This window comes from Marmota monax, unplaced genomic scaffold, assembly GCF_021218885.2.
Source record: "Marmota monax isolate L192 unplaced genomic scaffold, Marmota_monax_Labrador192_F-V1.1 WCK01_AAM20220418_F8-fsc00018, whole genome shotgun sequence".
Lineage (NCBI taxonomy): Eukaryota > Metazoa > Chordata > Mammalia > Rodentia > Sciuridae > Marmota > Marmota monax.
Window position 1 is genome coordinate 14,314,818 of NW_026692201.1, and position 17,931 is coordinate 14,332,748.

Below are 17,931 nucleotides of genomic sequence, written 5' to 3' on the forward strand. Positions count from 1 at the left end.
CTCCCAGTGGCTAATAATAGAAACCTCAAAGTCATCCTTCATGCCCTTTCCTTCCTTATCCCCATAACAAATGGAGTTACTTAGTTATATCTTTCCCCTCATTCATTAAATAAACATTAACAAAGAGCCTGTTGTCTTAAAGCATCATGTCACACTCTGGAACTGCCTTAACCTGTAAATTAAGAATCTTGCTTCTTGAGCCTTCTGGCCCAGTACAGTAGATTTACAATGTTTCCCTTTGTATCTATTCTCACCATGCCTGCTTTGTGTCAAAAACCTGGATACTTTGTCTTGCTTCTAACTTCCCTCATATCTAATTAATTCTGCATACTGCTACCAGATGAATTCTTCCTTCCTTCCTTCCTTCAATCATTCAGAAATGTATAAATGCTAAGAGTACAGCAGTGAACAAGACAACCAAAGCATCTGCTCTCAGGAAGCTTGTGTTCTAATGTAAGGAGGAAGATACATAAGTAAAAAAAAAATCATATAATATCTACAGTGTCAATTATTCTTTAAAAAATAAATCTCTTTATGTCACTTGGTCTCAACCTTCATTAACCCTTCAATGTTTAAAATACAAGTCCTGGCATTCAGGACCTTCCTCAATTTGCTTTTACCTTCTTCTTCCTCCTCCTCCTCCTCCTCCTCCTCCTCCTCCTCCTCCTCCTCCTCCAACCTTCATTCTCCACCTATCTGATTCTACTCAGCTGTAAAGGATGATTATCATCTCACATAGGCTGTATAGTCTTTCCTATTTCAACCAAAAGTGCTTGTCCTCTTCTAACCTTCCATGGTACTTATTATTTATGATATTTACTTTTTAAAAGCACATATTATCTGATAATCTAGGGGTTTTTTGCAAGTATGTATATGTCTAATATTTATACCAGATCACCAACTCCTTTGGGGGGGCCGGGAGGGACTGTTGCTTTTATGTCTCAGTTTCTTCAACAGTGATTATTAACAAAGGTATGGATGAACTCTCCTAACCTCCTGTCTAGTACATAGTCCCTTTACACAATAGTCATTCTTAGATAATTATACCATTTTATATATGATTTCTTCCTCACAAAAAGTGAATAATGTCTCATGAAAGAAAGAAATTATAATTCACAACCACAAACATCAAAAATTATAAGTTCTTGAAAAAGAACTTGATAGAAGTCCTACAGAAAGTCTGAAAAAAATAACAAAACCTTTGTTCAACCCATTTTTGTAATGTGCAGAGTGCATTCTCCCCAGTTTTAAATTCTGCAGAGCACTATGCTTTGACACTGTAGTCACCCACTCCATAACAACCACCTGTATTGGGCACTAATTGTGGCCTAGGCACTGTGTTCAGCATTTCATGAATATTATCTCCAAACCTTACTCTTATAATGTCCACTATTAATTCCCATTTCACTTAGAGGAGCACAGACTTCCATTACTACCAAAATGGCAATCTTTATCTGGAAAATCTGCAACAAAACACAATGAAAAAAAAAAAAAAACACTGGATAAATCCTGACATGGGCTGGGGTTGTGGCTCAGTGGTAGAGCACTTGCCTAGCATGTGCAAGACCCTGGGTTCGATCCTAAGCCCCACATAAAAATAAATAAATAAAATAAACACTGCTGAGACCGCGTCCATCCTGCGAGTACAGTCTCCTCGCCGCTCCACCGCCGCCAGTCCACACCCGCCACCCAGCTCGCCATGGATGACGATATCGCTGAGCTCGTTGTTGACAACGGCTCCGGCATGTGCAAGGCCGGCTTTGCGGGCGACGATGCTCCCCGGGGAAGTCTTTCCCTCCATCGTGGGGCGCCCGCGGCACCAGGGTGTGATGGTGGGCATGGGTCAGAAGGATTCCTATGTGGGTGACGAGGCCCAGAGCAAGAGAGGCATCCTGACCCTGAAGTACCCCATTGAGCATGGCATCGTCACCAACTGGGACGACATGGAGAAGATTTGGCACCACACCTTCTACAACGAGCTGCGTGTGGCTCCTGAGGAGCACCCTGTGCTGCTGACCGAGGCTCCCTTGAACCCTAAGGCCAACCGTGAGAAGATGACCCAGATCATGTTTGAGACCTTCAACACCCCAGCCATGTATGTGGCCATCCAGGCTGTGCTGTCCTGTATGCCTCTGGCCGTACCACTGGCATTGTGATGGACTCCGGTGATGGGGTCACCCACACAGTGCCCATCTACTAGGGGTATGCCCTTCCCCACGCCATCCTGCGTCTGGACCTGGCTGGCCGGGACCTGACAGACTACGTCTTGAAGATCCTGACTGAGCGTGGCTACAGTTTCACCACCACAACCGAGCGGGAAATCGTGAGTGACATCAAGGAGAAGCTGTGCTACGTTGCCCTGGACTTCGAGCAGGAGATGGCCACTGCAGCCTCTAGCTCCTCCCTGGAGAAGAGCTACGAGCTGCCTGATGGTCAGGTGATCACCATTGGCAATGAGTGATTCCGCTGCCCTGAGGCACTCTTCCAGCCTTCTTTCCTGGGCATGGAATCCTGTGGCATCCATGAAACTACTTTCAATTCCATCATGAAGTGTGACGTTGACATTCGCAAGGACCTCTATGCCAACACAGTGCTGTCTGGTGACACCACCATGTACCCAGGCATTGCTGACAGGATGCAGAAGGAGATCACAGCCCTGGCACCCAGCACAATGAAGATCAAGATCATTGCTCCCCCTGAGGGCAAGTACTCTGTGTGGATTGGCGGCTCCATCCTGGCCTCTCTGTCTACCTTCCAGCAGATGTGGATCAGCAAGCAGGAGTACGACGAATCTGGCCCCTCCATTGTCCACCGTAAATGCTTCTAGGCGGACTGTTACTTAGCTGCGTTACACCCTTTCTTGACAAAACCTAACTTTGCGAAGAAAACGAGATGAGATTGGCATGGCTTTATTTGTTTTTGTTTTTGTTTTTTTTCCTTTTTGTTTTGGCGCTTTTGACTCAGGATTTAAAAACTGGAACGGTGAAGGTGACAGCAGTCGGTTGGAGCTAGCATCCCCAAAGTTCTACAATATGGCCGAGGACTTTGATTGTACATTGTTCTTTTTTTTAATAGTCATTTCAAATATAGTGAGATGCATTGTCATAGGAAGTCCCTCGCCCTCCCAAAAGCCGCCCCACTCCTCCTCCTGGAGGATGGCCCAGTCCTCACCGGAGTCCATACAGGGGAGGTGACAGCATTGCTTTTGTGTAAATTATGTAATGCAAATTTTTTAAATCTTAGCCTTAATACTTTTTTATTTTGTTTTATTTTGAATGGTCAGCCATCGTGGCCCCCTTTTTGTCCCCCAACTTGAGATGTATGAAGGCTTTTCATCTCCCTGGGAGTGGGCTAAGGTGTGGAGGCAGCCAGGGCTTACCTGTACACTGACTTGAGACCAGTTCAATAAAAGTGCACACCTTAAAGATGAAAAATAAATAAATAAATAAATAAAATAAAGGTATTGTGTCCAACTATAACTAAAAAATAAAATATTTTTTTAAATGACAAATTTATTTTTAAATATACAGCTGAGCTTGCAAGAAAGTAAAGGAAATCCCCAGAGGTTAAATATAAAGAGGAAACTAAAAACCAAAGATAAAAGTGTAAACTGAGGGGCTAAGGAGATAGCTTAGTGGTAAGAGTGCTTTCCTAACCTGCACAATGCCCTAGTTTGATCACTGGAACCACAAAAGGAAAAACAAAAGTGTGAACTGATGCTGGAGTTGTCTCAAGGTGGGCCTCTAAAGATGTTCTGATTCACTGGAATCATAAATACATTGAGAAGTGAAGCCTGGATCAGGCAAGGTAAAGGTTTAGAACTGGGACCCTCCACAAAAAAAATGGACTCCCTGGAATCTAGTGAAAAGAATGAAGTAGAAAAAAATTAACCCACCCACGTCAGGCAATAGGAAAGCTTGTTCATTGCACTATATTCTAGATTAGAAAACAAATCCTCTACTTCAAACTGCCATCAGAACAAGCGTTCAGTTTTCAGATTATATTCCACACTCTGAAGGGGCTGGAAACCTTTACACCAAAAAATCTCAGCTATAAAGGCAACTGTTTGCCTTTTCTGGGTCTAAAGCCTATTCTCCTCTGTATATCCATTGATATAAAAGCCAACACTACTCAGAAACAAATCCAAATCACTCTAAAACATGACCCTCTTTATCACTGGTAATATTCTTTTTCTTTGAAATCTAATTTTCAACATTCTTTTGATTACAGTTTCCATGGTATATTTTGTTTCCATTTTTACCTTTCAACTATATCTTATCATTAGTATGCATTTCTTGTAGATTTCATATAGTTGGGTTTTGCTTCTATATAAACTCTGTCATCTCTGACTTTTCATTAAGGTGTATAGACTTGAGGGGTACCTTTTACAAATCTCTGATACTTTCTTTCTATTCAACTTTCTCTTTCTTGAGACTCTGACCCAAAAATTCTAACCCACTTGGCATTTCCAAATTTCTAGTTACTCCTTGTTATCTCAGAAAAACTGCCAGGCTCTTCCTGTATATCACTTCCCTGGATACACTAAATTGTTTCCCATCTCTCAGTGGAGTTTACCTCACTTGCTTTCCATCTCTCAGGAATTATTTTCTTTGTTATTTAATGTCTATTATCTTTGAAAACTTTTACATTATAAATGTTGTCCATATTTTTAGTTGTTTTAAGCAGGAAAGTAAATCTAGTCTCTGTTACTCTATATTGCCTAGATGCAAAAATATAAATCCTTTTACATAATATGCAGGATTCTCACAAATAAGACTGTTGTTAAAATGTACTCAAAATCCACAAGGTACAGTGAGTGGCACATACTTGTATTCCCAGTGACTTGGGAGACTGAGGCAGGATGATCACAAGTCAAAGCAAGCCTCAGCATCTTAGTGAGGCACTAAGCAACTTAGCGAAACCCTGTCTCTAAATAAAATATTTAAAAGGGCTGGGGATATAGCTCAGTGGTTAAGCACCTCTGAGTTCAATCCCCTGTATGAAAAAAAAAAAGTACCCAAAATTCAAAGTCATAAAACCCATGAGGAGATCCTTCATCATAAGTTAAAGACAACAAATAATATGTTTAGACCCCTGAGAACTTTAGGAAATAGAATCATTAGATATCGACTATAAAGTAGGTATGTTTCAAAATATATTAAAAAAATAGAGAACAAAACATATTTTCAAATGATAGTAGGGAATTTTGAAAAAATACTAAATAAAATTCCTAGAACTAAAAAAGAATTTAGTCATTGAAACTACATATATAGAAGAATAGTTCATTAAATTTGATTTGCCTATCATCATCCAACTGGTATGTAGTGGATCTGAACACAAGAGCTATTTTAACTAAAAACAGTGTCTATGATTTTTTCATTATACTGTGTTCTGAATTTAGGGGAAAAATAAATGAGCAAGTTGGGAATTCCATAGATAATATTTCTTGTCAATCTTTTGATTTAACCTTATTTAATATTTGAATCATTGATAATGAAATCAATGTTTTAATGTCAACCTTAAGGAGCACCATTAATACACACTGAGGTTACTTAAAGTAAGTTCATTTTATAGATCTAAAACCTGAATAATACTGGGCCTACTTATTTCAACCTCAGACTCATGTCAATTTAGGAACACATCCAAAATAAATAATACAGGATTCTATAAGCATATTCTGATCACTCTTCAAAACTTCATAAAACTTTTTGTTACAATCTTGTTTTCCCTAGCATTTACTCTCTCTACCTACCAAAAATAAAACAAACAATAATAAAACACAATTCCCCAACCTGCCTTCAAAAGGTTCTTTTCTCCTATTTGTTCTTTTCTTCTTTGCCAACTTTTTATGAAGTAAAGTAAGCCATTCTTATTCAGTTACTCTCTTTTGCAAAGTACTTGAAAACAGTTTTTTATATTCTTTGGTAGCTTCTACCCCATTCATTTTTTTCTTGTTTCATTCATTTTTATTGATTGATTAATTGATTAGTGGAAGATGAGGATGAGAATAAACATGATTAATTTGGGGCTTGTGTCATTTATGGGAAGGATCTAGTGGGGAACAGGGCATACAACATTCAACAAAAACCTTATTTCTAATTTTTTTGACTAACACTGTAGAAATAAATTCTGTTGAAAATGAAGCTATAGAAAATTTTAAGTGGGGCTGGGGATATAGCTCAGTTGGCAGAGTGCTTGCCATGTAAGCACAAGGCCCTAGGTTTGATCCCCAGCACCACATACACACACAAAAAAAAAAAGAAAAAAGAAAATTTTAAGTGTGAATTCAATACAAATGTTACTTCAATGAAGATAAACCTCTTTCTGTTCAATCTTGCACATTAAATTAAAGAATATTTGAATCTTAAGATTGAAATGGAAGTCAGATGTTTATTTATCTATTTTGGTCCTTACTAATCTAAATGCCGTATTGTTTTTATTTTAAAATCTAAATTTGCCTTAATAGCTCAAAACTATAGTGCAGAGAGTCTTTGTTCTCTAAAGAAATAATAAATAGGTACAAAACTATGACATAATGTCCTAAAATCAGGGATGTAATATTGACTCATAACAGTCAGCCACACTAAACAGAATGTTGTGATGCAACTTCCGTGTAATGGAAAGGCATTATGCTTTCAGAAATATTTTATAGACGTCTTCAGAACCATTTGTTGTTGTTATTATTTCATACTAGAGATTGAGCCCAGGGCCCTTAACCACCGAGCCACATCCTCAACCTGTTTTATTTTTTATTTTGAGACAGGATCTTGCTAAGTTGCTGAGGCTGGCTTTGAACTTGAGATCCTCCTGCCTCAACCTCCTGCGTTGTTGAGATTATAGGTGTGCAGCATCACGCCCAGCTTTAGAACCATATATATACATAAACTACCTTCCTTTTAGGCTCTTCCTTTTTTTTCATTTTCTTTCTTCTTTCTTTCCTTATTTTTTATTTATTTAGATAAAGGTTATCTCCAAATTGTTTGGGAAACAGATTTTTAATCCCAGTTGATTAAATGGTTGATTTGAATTCATATTTCTGAAGTGAATCACCTCTTGGCAGAGAAACTCTTACCCCATTGTTCTAAGGATCTTCATATGAAGATCATCATACAAATGATTTACAGAAGTTTAAAATATTACTCTTTTTTCTTCATTTTGAAACTGATCAAACATAAAAAAGTAGGAGAAATAGGATGGTAAACTCCCATGTACTTCATCTAACTTCAACAAGTATCAATGTTTTGTCAGTTTTATTTTATGTATATGCATATGTGTTGTGTATGTATATGTGTATCTATACATATGTATTTTCATGTATAATATACATGTAGTCTCAAATATATTTGATAAGCATACATATTATTTTGAAAGGGATCTTCCTATAACCTACCGCCCTAACTGATGATACTTGTAAGTGGTTGCATTTTATTTCTACATGTAAAGATAATTATGATTCACTGAGAGGAAAAGGATATTCATGAACCATATCTCTTCTCTTTTAAGAGTAGGAAGTGATTCCTCTCTTAAAAAAAAATAGTATGGGCTGGGGCTGTAGTTCGGTGGTAGAATGCTTGCCTACTATGTGTGAAACACTGGGTTCAATCCTCATATAAACAAATAAAATAAAGTTAAAAATGAAACAAAACAAACATATAAAAAATAGTAGAAGGCCTCTATTTGACTTTTTAAATTCTGTGGTACCAGAAATCTCTATGATATGCCAAAATTTTTTTTTCAACAAAATTTTGGGCACATCATCATATCTTACATTTATTCATGAAGGTTTTTCTTCCTTGGTATTTTCACTATGAAGTGGATGTTTGTATGGGGTGTAGGAAAGGAGAGGAATTTTAAGTAGGTTTTTTTTATCTTGCATTATCCAAATGTTTAAATATAATAGAAACGTTCCCCGAATGCCAAAGATAATTAAAATATGAAAGTCTTAATGTTACTTTCCCTCTTTAATAATACTTTACTGCTGAGAGTCAAAAATTTTTTTGAAAGTTAGATAGTTGTGTAATGGAAGAACAAGCAAAATAACAACAAAAAGTTCATGAAAAGAGGAAGTTATGTTTAGAAAAGCGGGATAAGTACCTCATTCCTTATATCAAAATAGATTTCAGGTGAACCAAATATTAAAACAACATAAAAAGTTAAACCATAAAGAACACCAGAATATAACTTGGGAGATTTTCTAGTAGTCTTATAATGAAGAAAGTGTTTTAACTATGACATAAATCTTGAAGCTATAAATGAACTGAAGTTCACATATCATGTTTAGTTGCAAGGGTGGTTGGAAAAAGTTCACTTAGCAATATGGGAGGTGTGAGGACGATTGTGGATAAACAACTCAGGATCTGCCATAATCTGGGTTCTTTCCCTGTAGGGTTCTTAACTCTTGGCATCACATTGCTTACATTTTAATTACATAAATAAAAATGAGTGGTAATATATTAGAACAATAGATCAAAATATTTATAAAAATATAAAATATTTGCTACTATAGAATTTGGGATACAAAATTTTTAGAAACATATAAATTATAAGTACTATTGTTAAAGCGGGGAACTGAGCTAGTGATATGCCTCTGTGGTAGGGTGCCTAGCATGTGTGAGGTTATCGGTTCTATCCCCAGCACCACAAAAAGAAAAAAAAGGAACAATGGATTCGTTTTAAATAAGCCAAAATTAAGAAAATATGTTCACCTAGTATGTAAAATGAAAGAAAATGTGAATATCACATTAATTTATCCAAAAAGAAAAATAAATCAACTTAAAAAATAATTGCTAGGAACTGGGTGGAATGGCATACACCTGTAGTCCCAGACAGTTCAGAGACCGAGACTACTTAAGCCCAGGTTGAAGACGAGCCTGGGGACCATAATGAGATCCATCTATAAAAAAAAAAATGTTATAGAGGCAGCAAATTATTTTTAGATGAAAATGAATCACAGAGCTTTGTTTTTTAAATTCAGAACTTTCATTCATAGCAGATGAATATTATATGAAGATTTTATAGCTATAAAATATAAAGAAAGTAATACATATAACTGCACAATCTTTCAATAATTATTTAATTAGGTGAAAACAATTGGTTTAATAGAACAAAAAACTAAATAGATTTATATCATCTAAGGTTAGAGATTATATAAGCAGCATATTGTACATGACCTCAGTTGGAAGGCTCAGGAAATAACATCAATATAATAATGCATTTAAGAGATTTTAGGTCAAAATCATTTCATGCTATAAGCTTAATGCCAAGTCTTAAAAGGCTATTATTTTATTTAAGGAAAGAACATTTTAAAGAAGTCAGGCTATGTGCCCAAATAATGTCACTACATTTTTTAAAGATTTTTTTTAAGGTGGACACAATATCTTTATTTTATTTTACTTATTTTTATGTGGTGCTGAGGATCAAACCCAGTGCCTTACATGTGCAAGGCAAGCACTCTACCACTGAGCTATAACCGTAGCCCCATGTATTTTTTAATCTACTGTATTTGCTTTGATTTTTCAAAATGAAAATCCTTAAAATGCTTTTCTAGTTAGTTTAAGCATCTCAAACAAGTATAGAAACATAATGGATATCTTTATTATAAGACATAAAAAAACATTTATAAAAAATAACCAATCACAAAGTCATAAACCCTCATTGGCTTTAGATTTTACTAATAAACAAGGCTGTGAATGTAACTCAGTAATAGAGTACCTGAATAGTTTGCACAAGGCCCTAGCTTTTCACCTCAACTTCCACTAATATTAACAACAATAACAATAACTTACTAATAAAGCAAATAAAGAAATGGTAAAATGGTGAAATATAAAATTAATTTTAATACCTCAGTCTAAAAGAACAAAGAAATCTCCATCCCCAAACAAAACCCTAATTATTTGTGCTTTAATTATTACTGGGATTCTGTAAATAAATCAAAGAATTTCAACTTATCTTTGGTTAACAGTTATGTAGACAATACACATTCCAAAGCTGTCTTAGTGTTAGCTGTTATAACAGATTACCATAGCATGAGTGGCTTATAAATTACAGAAACTTATTTCTCACAATTCTAGATTTGGGTGCCAGCATTGTTAAAGTTCTCAAGAGGACCCTCTTCCTGGTGGCAACTGCCAACTTCATAATCTTATGGAAGATATTTCTGGTTATTTCCAAATGGTAACCAAAGTTATTTTGTAATCCAGATTTGGGGCTTACATAAAACTGCAGCATTCTTCTGGCCATGAATTTAACCCAAAAATTACTTTTTTTTTTAGTATATCTTATTCCAGTTGTTATAGATGTTGATCAGTCAACTTTGTTTCAGAAATAATCAATCCTAGAATTCTGTTACTTAAAATAACAATAATTTATTCCTTGCTCATATTACATGTTGGCCTGATGTTGTTCTACCCATCATTTGTTGTTTTAGTACAGGGGATAGAATCCAGGATGCTTTACCACTGAGCCATATCCTCAGTCCTTTTTATTTTTCATTTTGAGACAGGGTCTTACGAAGTTAAGTTGCTTAGGGTCTCACTAAGTTGCTGAGGCTGGCCTTGAACTTGTGATCCTCTTGCTTCAGCCCTCTGAGTTGCTGGGATTACAGGCATGTGCCACCATGCTTCATCTTATTTTGGGATCCTGACTAAAGCATTGGCCTATGTCTGGTATATTTTATCCTTATGGCAAGGGGAAAGTACAAGATTGTTGTCAGAAATACCCAATGACATGTCACTTCTATTTACTTATCCTTTGATTCTTCTTCTTTGGTGGAGGTTTTTTGTGGTTAAGGGTCAGAGAAGAACTTAATGAGGCTATGACATTTAAGCACACTTTAATGAAAGGAAGGAAGGAAGCCAGTCAAAGCTCTAGTTAAAATATTTCATGCAGAGTATATGTGGTAGGAGATGTGTCTGGAGAAGGGTCTAAGGAGTGCCCAGAGGGAAGGGGGCACTCAACTTAAGACCAGCTGGTTTCTTGGCATACATGAGGGAAAAGAATTTCAACATGCACCAAAGGCATGGACACCAAGTTTATATAGGAAAGTAGATACATATTCAAGTGAGCAGAAAGGGCAATTTCAAAAGAGATGCCTTTGGGGTAAAGCAAGTAATGTGCACCCAAGGGAGAATACGGTTATCTCTAGAAAAGAGAGCAACCCATTGGTGTAGGATGTTAATATTTATAGAGGGCCAGTGCTAGGGACTGGACAAGAGGTGGAAGAAGGATGGAACTACACAATTTCACATCAGTTTTTCCTTTGTTTGCACACTTCTCGATGGCTTGTGGTTGATTTCTTTAATATCTCTCTCTTTATCCTAAATCCATATCACAGATATAGTAATCCTAAAATCTCTGCGATACGAGGTTTCCTGGTATATTCAAAAAATAGCAAGATAACTCAGTGTGACAGAACTATCATTGAAGAGTACATGTATGTGGCAGAAGATGAGGTTTAAGAGAAACACAGGAACCATGTCAAATAGGGCCATTGAGACCATCAGAAGATGTCTGCATTTTATTATATGTGATGGAAGAATTTTTAAAAAGGGATTTGAAGTGATTTGATTTATAGTTTTAGAAGGTCACTCTGGCAAATGTGTGTAGAGTAAAAGTGGAGGAAAGAAATTGGTAAAAGATTGATTTTATTGTAGTTCAGGTAAGAGATGATAGTGGCTTAGACTGGGGTAGTAGCAATCAAGGTTGAAATGTGCTAAAATACAGTGCTGTAGTCTGAGTGCTTGTGTCCCTCTTATATTCATTGGTTGAAACCCTAACCCTCAAGGTTATGGTATTGGGAAGTGGGATCTTGGGAAAGTGATGAGTCATGAAGGTGGAGCCCTCATGAATAGATTAGCATCCTTAGAAAAGAATCCTCAGAGAACTAACTTGTCCCCTTAAAGTGTAAGGATGCAGTAAGAAGGTGCCATCTATGCATCAGGAAATGGGCCCTCCCCAGCTTCCAAATCTGCTGATACTTTTAGCTTGGATTTCCCAGTCTCCAGAACTGTGAGAAATAAATTTCTGTTGTTTATAAGCTACCCAGTTTATGACATTTTGTTCTAATAGCCCAATGGAAAGACATAGTATATAATTTGAAGGCAGAGGTGACAGGACATGCTGATGAATTAAATGTGAGATGTGAGAAAGAGAGGAATCAGATAATGTCATCTAGGTTTTTGGCCAGTAGGTGAGTGTGACACCATGTACTACCTGGGGGATACTGAAGATAGTATTATTATGTGTGGTGCATTTTAGAATTCTCTTTTGGATGTGAGATGTTCACGTGGAGTGCCAAGGGACAGTGTCACAAGCTGACAGTGGGCTGCGTGTGGACTATGTTGCTCAATGTAGCCTAATTAGGGGATAAGACTGGTATTGAAAACTTCATGTGGAACCCCCACAGGGATTGATCACCTGATGCAGGTAAACTTCCTCCTCAAACTCTGCCAGAGATGTACACAGCACCTGAGATGGGTGTGACCTTAGAAGATGCCAGTCAACCTGCTGACTACTAGACTCCATCCTTGAAAACTTATCCCTGCCTTTGATGTAGCCCCTTAAATAAACCACTGGAGCCATATTTTCTTTGTCTAGTTTTAGCACCCATGTGGACTAGATCTATCAGAGGCTTTGCTTTTGTAAATATATTTCTGGCCATTTGTGTTTTGCTGTTCACTAATTATTTGAGACTTTAAGTTTTAGTTGGCTTACATCCTCCTGGACAGGAAGCAGAAGCCCCCAATGAGACGGTGGCCATTGCCCCTGTTAGGACAGTTTGAGCTAAGAGGCTAGAGTTGGAGATATTTGGGAATCGTCTACATATACATGGTAGTTAAATTCATAGATTTAGATAGAATTATTGGGAAAGAATAGTACAAAGTAAAAAAGCCAAGGAAACTACAAATATTTAGAACTTGAGAAGATGGAAATCATCTGGCAAAGGAGTCTGATACCAGTGACTGAAGAAAATGGCATTTTGAACACTAAATAAAGAAAATATTTGCAGGAGGAAGGGGCCAGCATTTATATGTCATCCAAATGTTGTGATATGAATATCTGCTAATCTTAGACTCCATTAACGGATCTTAGAACAAGGTACATAAAGTTTATCTACAGTAGGTTGGTTAGAATATGTCTTTGCTGCTGTGTATCAAACCACGACCAAATGACAGCAACAATGGGAATGTGTATAGAGGATTGTGAACAAGATGGTGAGGCCTCCACATCTGGCTTTTTGAAATCTGATGAAAGAAACCAGAATTTTCACATAAGAAATTTTTCTTGGGAAACTGTTAGCTTCAAGTATTTTAAGGGGTCTCTCTATATTATAGATTTAGAAACATGAACTAGGACCAATGTGAGAAATTGATCAGAATCACATTTCTGATTAAACTTTCTAACATTTACAGTTATGCCAGATTTTAACACTGACTCACTGAAAATTTTCCTACAAGTCACAAACTTTCTAGAAAAGTCTTTTACATTCGCATAGGACTTATATTAGGCAAATCCAATGTGCTTTTCAAGATCTAAGACTCAATGCTCATTCATAGATTTTTTTTTAAAAAATACCTTTTCTTATAGTTGTAGATGAATACAATACCTTTATTTTATTTTATTTCATCTTTATGTGGTGCTGAGGATCGAATCCAGGGCCTCACACATGCCAGGCAAACGTTCTACCACTGAGCCATAACTCTAGCCCCCTCAACCATAGATTTTTGTTTCTATCATAATCTGCTTTATTCAATAATCTTCTGCACCTGCCTATTTGTCCCCAGATAAAAGCCAAAAGCCTCTGATTGGCCTTAAAAATGTTCCATAATCTTGTTCTAATTTACAACTTCATATTCCTTTCTGAACACAAATTCTCCACTCTAGTAAAGCTGGCTTATTTATTCTCTATCACCAAAAAATGATCACTTTGTTTCTTCATCTTTCCTATCTCTTTGTTTGGGAGATCTGATCTCTTTTCTGTTATTATTAAAGAAGTTAATAATGAAAGTTAATAGAAGTTCAAAGAAAAGCTTTGCCCCCCCCCCTTTTTTGTGGCTCAGGGGATTGAACCTAGGGCCTTGTGCATGCAAGGCAAGCACTCTACCAACAGCCCTTTTAATCCAGGAAACAAGCTAAGTTTTCTAAACCAGCATCACTGTCATTTATACCATTCATGATCCATTATGTACTGACATTATAATTATAGTATATTATTATGCTACCATTTTATGAGTGTAAAGCTCATTGTCTCAACAAGACTTTTATCAATGGTTATAGATGCAAATCATTGAGAGCCTCTCTTGTTCCACTATTTCCTTACTTTAAATCTTCATAAAAACCTGAGACATGTTTTACATAGTCTTCTATTGTAACCCTATGGAACTGACACCCTTTCCCCATCTTCAGTGGTTACTTGTTTGATAATGCACATTTTGTTGGCTTCCTTCCTTTTCTTTTTTCACCTTCCTCTCTCTGCAATAGGGTTTATTGGGATTACCTTCCAAATAACTTAAATTCCAGTTCAGTTTCAGGGTCTGCTTCTTGGGAGAACCAAACCTAGCAAAAAAAGTATTTTTTTCCATGCATATAAGAGATGTGAAAATGGAGACTGAGAGAGGTTAAGTAACTCTGCCAGAGTTACAGAGCTAGTGGTGACAGAGGTGGGATTCAAAGACAATCTGTTGCAATATTTCCTGTTTGGGGCTGATTTACTGTGTCTACATTATTACACCAAAATGCTCTGAACACTCAAAGACTTAGATCAAGTGACCATAAAGACTGTTGTGTTCAAATTAGTTCGAGTTCTCTTCCTAATATAATTTATCTTAGTATTAAATGCAGCTTTTATTTTATTTTTTGGGGTGCTATGGATGGAATATAGAGCCTCAGGCAAGTTAGTCAAGTAACTTACAACTGAGCTATACCCCCAGTCTACCACAAATGCTACATTTATCTCTGTGGCTACTTGGTTAAATGTTTACCTCTCTTTCTAACCTATGTGCTCCATAAGATCAAAGACCCAACTACTTCAGTTCACCATTGTACCCTTGGCATGTTATAAGTAGAATCAAAAGCAGTGAAAACCACTACTAAATAGGAATCATAAAGTAGAGAAGTATGGAGAGAGCAATGGTGGTACTGGGGGTGGAGAATCAGTAGAAACAGTGATTGTGTTGGGAGGAACAGTGAAGCAGTGACAGAGCGCTTAAGTCATGGGAATGGTATAGTGACCCAAAGAGATAATAACACAGTTTTGATTCTTCAGACATGGCCATGAGCATGCCTGCTAATTCCCAAGAGCTGCTTCTGGATCCTGAACAATAAGAGTTATTACAGTTCCCTATGACACTAGACATTTATTGTGGAACAGTTTTCTTGTTCTGCCTTGCTTCTCCGGAAATCCTTATAATAGACATCCATCTCTTGAGATGAACTGACCACACCTTTAGAACTCAAAAGCCTTACAAATCTGCCAACTGAGAATAATAATATTGTCATACTTTTTCAGAGTTCTGAAAGAGACAGTGCACAAGAAAGCACTTTGAAACCTTTAAAAATATCTGCAAATATAAGGCACTTTTAATGAAAATATTTTATTAATCTACTTCTCAAAGGTGCTATCATAATATTCACAATAGTTTTTCTTAAATATTTACCATTTTGCAGTCAATGAGCTATTCTGTGCCCAGCACATAACTACTTTTTGCTTCTATTTTATTTTCTATATGAAAATACATTTTTACTAAAAGAACAGGCAGAGTATGTATTGGAATCAGGCAATAATTAGAAACCACTTCTTGCAGGAGGATTGCAAGTTCAAAGTCAGTCTAAGCAACATAATGAGACTCATCTCAAAAGAAAAAAAATAAAAAGGGCTGAAGATGTGGCTCAATGGTTAAGTGCCCCTGGGTTCAATCCCTAGTGGGGGTGGACAGGGAAGGAGCAAAACAGAAGAAGGAGGTAATTAGGTGATTAGAGTAGTAATCCTGATGGCAGATTCTCCAGTAGATGGGGTTTGAGCATTTAGAGATGTGTGATTGCCAGGGGATAGTGAGAAACTGATAGTTCAAGTTCATTCCATAGCTGATGGTGCTGATAGGGGTGGAGAGTTGGAGGACTGGTTTTTAAGCACCAACTATATGAAAATTTGGAGAAGTTGTACTTGGGGTTCATACATTAGGTAGCAGGCACAGTAGGTACTTTGATGATCTTATAACTCTGGGGGTCTACATTTAAAAGAAAAAATTATTCTCAGAATGCCCACAAGAAGTAGTACTTTGTTATTTATTTTAAGGATCGTGAAACTGCTTCATTCTGTATTTTTCTCACTTCCTAACCTCCTTTGTAGAATAGCACAGAGCATAGGAACCCAGTATCCACATCTCTTATTCACCATTTACTGAATGACACCTATTTGTTCTTTCAGAACATTTTAAAGGCATTGCTTACCTACATCCTGATTATCATATTAGACTCTAGTATATTGGTTCTGAAATTTAAGTGTACAATACTGGGAGGACTGGTTAAAAAATAGATTGCTGTACAGTTGCTAATTCAGAAGGTCTTAGGTGGGGCCTGAGAATTGTCCTTTCTTACAAGTTCCAGGGCTATTATTTCTGGTCTGAATCCACTGTATGAAGTCCAGCTTTTGAGACTAATGCATCTTTGTTTTCTCAGTTACACTATTTAAGAGGCATACACTATTATTTGAAAAAATAACTGCATTTGTGGGCTGGGATGTGGCTCAAGCTATAGTGCGCTCTCCTGGCATGTGCGCGGGGCGCTGGGTTTGATCCTCAGCACCACATAAAAATAAAATAAAGATGTCGTGTCTACCGAAAATTAAAAAATAAATATTAAAAAATTATCTCTCTAAGAAAGAAAAAAAAAACTGCATTTGTATTGAACATGGACAGACTTTTTTTCATGACATTATTCCCTGAACAATACAACGCAATAACCGTGTACATGATATTTACATTGTATTAGGTATTGTATGTAATCTAGAGATGACTTAGTGTATGAGAGGATGTGCATATAAGCAAATATCACACCATTTTATGTAAGGGACTTGATCATTCTCAGATTTTGGTACTGGAAGCAATCCTCTGAGTATACTAAAGGACAACTTAATAATTTATATATACTTTAGGATAAAAGACAAAACAAAGCCCCTCTCTTTGGCTATTTGAAGGGTAAAACTTGAATTTATTGATAATTTTGGAAACTATATACAACTGGCACTCTGGGACATTCTTGAGGTTTCACATAAAGGTGCATTGTGGATCATGTTCTGCAGTCTTGCGCAAAAAAGCAGGACAAAAGTAGATTGATTTGTCTTCTGCGGCACCTTTCGTTTTCATACTTCTTCATTAGTACCTGACAGACTTATAATGGCACAGGAAAATACGTTTATGTGAGACAGCAGGGGAAGAAAACATACGTATGTGGCAGAAATGTGACTTCACAGCTACTATTTCTACCCAACATTTCCATCCCTCTTTCTCACATAGCTCCCTTTATCCATTTCGTTTCCTTTCTTGAGTGGCAGGATCTAGTTTATTTATTTTTTTTAAACATGTAATTGTTATATGCTGATTTGTATAATGCAACACAAGAACGAAGAGCACATTAATAGTACTGCCCTGATCTTTGCAGCAGGCTACTCGCCCCTTCTAGTTTCTGTGCCGCCGGCTGAGGCGGTTTTTTCCACAGGTCAGAAAGTAGGGAACTAGCTTAGGGCATTTTCGTTTTCCTTTCCTTCCTCTACACCGCAGGCAGGTTCCTCCAGCACTCCCGTCGCGTTCTTAAGTACTCTTCCCTCCCGCGCATCAGACAAAGCCCGGTGAGGCAGGCGCGCGCCGCTGGCCACAGCGACTGGAGAAGGGACCGCACCGCCACGCGCTCGGAGCCCAAGGGACGCGGCGAGCGCGT

The 17,931-nt window shown here is 37.2% G+C and overlaps 1 pseudogene; it reads left to right on the forward strand.

The window, feature by feature from the left end:
• Positions 1-1,625: 1,625 nt before the first annotated feature.
• LOC124081849 (actin, cytoplasmic 1-like) lies at positions 1,626-3,425 on the forward strand (annotated as a pseudogene).
• The last annotated feature ends 14,506 nt before the right edge of the window (positions 3,426-17,931 follow it).